This window comes from Arachis stenosperma, chromosome 5 (genome assembly GCF_014773155.1).
Source record: "Arachis stenosperma cultivar V10309 chromosome 5, arast.V10309.gnm1.PFL2, whole genome shotgun sequence".
Lineage (NCBI taxonomy): Eukaryota > Viridiplantae > Streptophyta > Magnoliopsida > Fabales > Fabaceae > Arachis > Arachis stenosperma.
The window spans coordinates 57,675,467-57,682,145 of record NC_080381.1 but is presented as its reverse complement, the minus strand read 5'-3'; the positions used below and the strand labels follow the sequence as shown (position 1 = coordinate 57,682,145).

The window sequence follows — 6,679 nt, the reverse complement described above, 5'->3', positions numbered from 1 at the left end:
GCGTGCTCCATGCGGCCGCGTCGCAGTGACGAAAAACCAGCGTGGCAGATTTCTTCTCCAGCGATTTCTGGGCTGTTTTCGACCTAGTTTTTGACCCAGAAAACTCATATTAGAGGCTATAAAGTGGAGGGATTGCATCCATTCAGATCAGGCACTCATAATTCACTTTCCATGATTTAGATCTAGTTTTGAGAGAGGTTCTCTCCTTTCTCTCTTAGGATTAGGATTTAGGATTTCTCTTAGTTTTACGAGTGACTCTCAATCACAGGTTCTTTATTTTTAATTATTTTTCCAATTTAATTTATGAACTCTGTCATGTTACAGATTACTCTTTTAAATTAATGTTATTTGAGGTATTTCAGTTTAATATTGCTTTCTTTTATTTACATGATTATTGCTTCCCATCTAAAAGCATTTTTATTCTAGCAGCTTCAATTTTCTTTCCTTTTGGCCCTGGTTAAATAATTGGTAGCTCTAGAGTTATCAAACTCATTATTGATTAAAAATTGGATTTCTTCATTTCATTAATTCATATTCCAATAACTCTAGCCTTTCCCAAGGAAAGACTAGGAGCTGAGGATTTGAATTAATTCATCCATTTGACTTATCTTCATAGTTAGAGGTTAACAAGGTGGGAGAAGAATCTAATTCTCTTCATAATTGATAAGGATAACTAGGATAGGACCTCCAGTCTTTATACCTTGCCAAGAGTTTATTTTACTGTTAATTTATTTTACTTGTTATTTAAATATGCTTGTACCCATTGCCCAAATTCCAAAAACCCCAATTTTACCTTTTTCATAATAATAAGAACATACCTCCCTGCAATTCCTTGAGAAGACGACCCGAGGTTTAAATACTCGGTTAACAATTTTTAAAGGGGTTTGTTACTTGTGACAACTAAAACGTTTGCACGAAGAAATTTCTGTTAGTTTAGCAGCTGTATCTACAACGCGAATATTTTTAATAATTCTTTACTAGCAAAAATCCCAACGTCAAAATGGCGCCGTTGCCGGGGAATTGCAAATGTGTGCCTTATTATTGGTTATTGTAAATACTTTTCAAAAAAAAATATCTTTCTTTTACTTGTTTATTTGTTTTATCTTTTTCCCCCTTATTTCTGATAGCTACTATGAATTCTCACCCCTCTCGCTTTGAGTTCAGTTCTAACTTTGTTGAAGGAAATAGAAATCACAGTAGGAATATGCATCAAGGTCAGACCAATCAAGGATGGATAGAGTCAAGAGGATATAATCAACCCTTTAGACAATAACACCCTACAAGATATCATGGACAACGACCATTCTACAATGCATACCCAGCTGAAAAATATGGTGGACAACCTTGTAACTACCAACAAGCCCCACCCCGTGCCTATAGACCATCCTCTCAACATGACCTCAAACCACCACACTCACAAGCTTCTTTTCGCCATTCGCCACCATACGATCCTTATCCGCCCCAATACCAATCCAATTACTCCCAAGAACCACAACTCCCCCATACGCATTACCCATATCCATCAAAGTCAAAATCACAGGTTAGCCTTGAAGAATCAATGAAATAGTGCACTGCAATCCTTCATCAACTGGAACAAGCAATGGTGGAGAAGTTAAAGCAATTATCTTCCGGACGTTCAGCCCCTCAACAGACCCCCATGGCTTTATGTAGAGAATCCAATGAAGCAGTACTGATGTGTGGAAAACGATCCAACACAAAACTCACCGGCAAGTGTACCGGGTCGCATCAAGTAATAGAACTCACGGGAGTGAGGTCGATCCCACAAGGATTGAAGGATTGAGCAATTTTAGTTTAGTGGTTGATTTAGTCAAGCGAATCAAGTTTTGATTGAGTGATTTGGTATCCAACAGTAAGTAAACGATAGAAAATGTAAAGGGGGAGGGAAGAATTGCAGAAATTAAAGAAAACTGAAAGTAAAAGAGCTGAATCTTAAAGAACAAGAAATTAAATGACTGAAACTTAAAGTGCAAGAAATGTAAATTGCAGTAACTTAAAGTGCAAGAAATATAAATTGCAGTAATGAAAAGGGAAATGAGGACTGGGATTTCAGGATCCAAGCGAGGGAAATTAAATTGCAACAATTATCAAAGCAAGAGATGATTTGAGTTCTGTTAGATCTTAAACAGAAAGGGAAAATAAATTGCAGCAGGGGTTCACAGAAGAACCAAAAGAAAAATGGGATCTCAGGACTCTAGAGACTAGATAGCAAAGTCTAGATCTCAATTGCCTTCCCAGATCCAAATTCACAAAGCAATTAACAAGAAATTAAAGAGGAAGCAGTAAAGGAAATTGGATTCAATTCAATTATGCAGTGAGATAATCATAGGGATCTTAAATGGAGATTGAGACAGAAATTTCTCAATTCTTCACATCTAAGATTCAAACAAGAAAAATAAAAATTCTCAAGCAAGAACAAGGAAGAAGAGAGATCAATTCTCCTTCCCAATTCTCTAAAATCTCAGTTCCAAGCTCTCAAAATCAAGTCTAAAGATGTGAAAAATTCAAAAATCAAAAGAAAGGTTTCAAAAGATCCTTGATGAGCGGATAATTTATACGCTTTTTGGCATTATTTTTAGTATATTTTTAGTATGATCTAGTTAGTTTTTAGTATATTTTTATTAGTTTTTAGTTAAAATTCACTTTTCTGGACTTTACTATGAGTTTGTGTATTTTTCTGTGATTTCAGGTATTTTCTGGCTGAAATTGAGGGACCTGAGCAAAAATCTGATTCAGAGACTGAAAAGGACTGCAGATGCTGTTGGATTCTGACCTCCCTGCACTCGAAGTGGATTTTCTGGAGCTACAGAAGCCCAATTGGTGCGCTCTCAACGGCGTTGGAAAGTAGACATCCTGGGCTTTCCAGAAATATATATAGTCCATACTTTGCCCAAGATTTAATGGCCCAAACCGGCGTTGAAAGTCACCTTCAGATTTCCCAGCGTTAAACGCCGGAACTGGCACCAAAGTGGGAGTTAAACGCCCAAACTGGCACAAAAGCTGGCGTTTAACTCCAAGAAGAGTCTCTACACGAAAATGCTTCACTGCTCAGCCCAAGCACACACCAAGTGGGTCCGGAAGTGGATTTTTATGTCATTTACTCATCTTTGTAATTCTTAAGCTACTAGTTCCCTATAAGTAGGACCTTTTACTATTGTATTTTCATCTTGGTTCTTCTGGTTCCCTCTTTGGGGCCGAAGCCAATGATCACTTTTGTTCTTATGTATTTTCAATGGTGGAGTTTCTACACACCATAGATTAAGGTGTGGAGCTCTGCTGTACCTCGAGTATTAATGCAATTACTATTGTTCTTCTATTCAATTCCGCTTGTTCTTGTTCCAAGATATCACTTGTTCTTCAACTTGATGAATGTGATGATCTGTGACACTCATCATCATTCTCACCTATGAACGTGTGACTGACAACCACCTTCGTTCTACCTTAGATTGGGTGAATATCTCTTGGATTCCTGATACACGATTCATGGTTGATCGCCTGACAACCGAGCGCTTGCCTGACAAACGAGCCAGCCATTCCGTGAGATCAGAGTCTTCGTGGTATAGGCAAGAACTGATGGCGGCATTCAAGAGAATCCGGAAGGTCTAACCTTGTCTGTGGTATTCTGATTAGGATTCAATGATTGAATGACTGTGACGTGCTTCAAACTCCTGAGGGCGGGGCGTTAGTGACAGACGCAAAAGAATCACTGGATTCTATTCCGGCCTGATTGAGAACCGACAGATGGATAGCCGTGCCATGACAGGGTGCGTTGAACATTTCCACTGAGAGGATGGGAGGTAGCCACTGACAACGGTGAAACCCTTGCATAAGCTTGCCATGGAAAGGAGTAAGAAGGATTGGATGAAGACAGTAGGAAAGCAGAGAGACGGAAGGGACCAAGCATCTCCATTCGCTTATCTGATGTTCTCACCAATGAATTGCATAAGTATCTCTATCTTTATCTTTATGTTTTATTCATCATCTATACCCATTTGAGTCAGCCTGACTAAGATTTACAAGGTGACCATAGCTTGCTTCATACCAACAATCTCCGTGGGATCGACCCTTACTCGCGTAAGGTTTATTACTTGGATGACCCAGTGCACTTGCTGGTTAGTTGTGCGAAGTTGTAGTGATCACAATTTCGCATACCAAGTTTTTGGCGCCGTTGCCGGGGATTGTTTCGTGTATGGACAACTGACGGTTCATCTTGTTGCTTAGATTAGGTATTTTTCAGAATTCTTAAGAATGAATTCTAGAGTTTCATGATGATCTGTTGAAATCTGGCTGGCTGAGAAGCCATGTCTAATCTTATTGGACCGAGGTTTCAACTGATCATCACAAGAGCTGGTTGATCTCTATCAATCTTGCTATTGGAGCAATGATCTGCTAAGGCTTGGCTGGCCATTGGCCATGTCTAGTGTTTTGGACCGAAGCTTTCTTTGAAAGCTTGGCTGGCTGTGAAGCCATGTCTAATTCCTGGACCGGAGTCTTAGACTAGCATTGCAATGATTCCTGGAATCCAAATTAAGAATTCTGAAACCTTTATTTTCTATTTCCATATAATTTTCGAAAAATCCAAAAAAATTTCAAAATCATAAAAACCAAAAATATTTTATGTTTCTTGTTTGAGTCTAGTGTCTCATTTTAAGTTTGGTGTCTTGCATGCATTGTTTATTTGATCTTGGTTCTATTTTCAAGTCAATAGTACAGGGAACTGAAGATTCAGAACATGCAGCAGAGGAATTACACAGAAAAAGCTGGGCGTTCAAAACGCCCAGTGAAGAAGGACAGACTGGCGTTTAAACGCCAGCCAGGGTGCCTGGTTGGGCGTTTAACGCCCAAAAAGGTAGTGCATTGGGCGTTAAACGCCAGAATGTGCACCATTCTGGGCGTTTAACGCCAGGATGGCACAAGAGGGAAGATTCTGTTTTTAATTCAGATTTTTTTTCAAGTTTTCAAAGTTTTTCAAAATCAAATCTTTTTCAAATCATATCTTTTCAATCAAATCTTTTTCAAAATCAATTTCTTTCCTTTTTCAAAGATACTTGCTAACAATTAATGATTTGATTGAACAATTCAAGTATGTTGCCTTTTCTGTTGAGAAAGGTTTAATGTTTGAATCATATCTTTTCTTGTTAGGCAAGTCATTAATTTTTAAAATCAAATCTTTTTAAAATCGTTTTCAAATCATATCTTTTCAATCATATCTTTTTAAAAACCATAATTTTTCAATCAAATCTTTTTAATCACATCTTTTTCAAAATAGTTTTCAATCATATCTTTTTAAATTCTAATTTCAAAATCTTTTTCAAAAATTACTTGATTTCTTTCCCACTCCTGGTTTTCGAAAATCAATTAAAGTTTTTCAAAATGTTTTTAAAATCTTTTTAATCTAATTTTCGAAAATTTCTTCCTCTCTTCTCACATCCTTCTATTTATGGAGTACCACTCCTTCTCAATGCACAATTCGAACTCTATCTGATTAAGTTCGAATTCTTCTACCTCTTCCTTCTAATTTTCTTCTTCTCTGACACCTCAAGGAATCTCTATACTGTGACATAGAGGATTCCACATTTTCTTGTTCTCTTCTCTTTCATATGAGCAGGAACAAAGACAAAGGCATTCTTGTTGAAGCTGACCCTGAACCTGAAAGGACCTTGAAGCGAAAGCTAAGAGAAGCTAAGGCACAACTCTCTGTAGAGGACCTAACAGAAATCTTCAAAGAAGAAGAACCCATGGCAGCCGAAAACAACAACAATGCAAGGAAGGTGCTGGGTGGCTTTACTGCACCTACTCCCGACTTCTATGGGAGAAGCATCTCTATCCCTGCCATTGGAGCAAACAACTTTGAGCTTAAGCCTCAATTAGTTTCTCTAATGCAACAGAATTGCAAGTTCCATGGACTTCCATTGGAAGATCCTCATCAGTTCTTAGCTGAATTCTTGCAAATCTGTGACACTGTCAAGACTAATGGGTTGACCCTGAGGTCTACAGACTTATGCTATTCCCTTTTGCTGTAAGAGACAGAGCTAGGACATGGTTGGACTCACAACCTAAAGAAAGCCTGGACTCATGGGAAAAGCTAGTCAATGCCTTCTTGGCAAAGTTCTTTCCACCTCAAAAATTGAGTAAGCTTAGAGTGGAAGTCCAAACCTTCAGACAGAAGGATGGAGAATCCCTCTATGAAGCTTGGGAAAGATACAAACAATTGATCAGAAAATGTCCTTCTGACATGCTTTCTAAATGGAGCATCATAGGTATTTTCTATGATGGTCTCTCTGAACTATCCAAGATGTCTTTGGATAGCTCTGCTGGAGGATCTCTTCATCTGAAGAAGACGCCTACAGAAGCTCAAGAACTAATTGAAATGGTTGCAAATAACCAATTCATGTACACTTCTGAAAGGAATCCTGTGAACAATGGGACAAATCAGAAGAAAGGAGTTCTTGAGATTGATACTCTGAATGCCATTCTGGCTCAGAACAAGATATTGACTCAACAAGTCAATTTGATTTCTCAAAGTCTGTCTGGAATGCAAAATGCACCAAGCAGTACTAAGGATGCTTCATCTGAAGAAGAAGCTTATGATCCTGAGAACCCTTCAATGGAAGAGGTGAATTACATGGGAGAACCCTATGGAAACACCTATAATTCTTCA

General features: G+C 38.3%; 1 non-coding gene across 1 annotated transcript; it reads right to left on the bottom strand.

The window, feature by feature from the left end:
• Positions 1-6,151: 6,151 nt before the first annotated feature.
• LOC130984836 (small nucleolar RNA R71) lies at positions 6,152-6,259 on the bottom strand. Its single transcript, XR_009088743.1, has one exon. It is a non-coding gene; the product is annotated as a small nucleolar RNA R71 (small nucleolar RNA).
• Between the last annotated feature and the right edge of the window lie 420 nt (positions 6,260-6,679).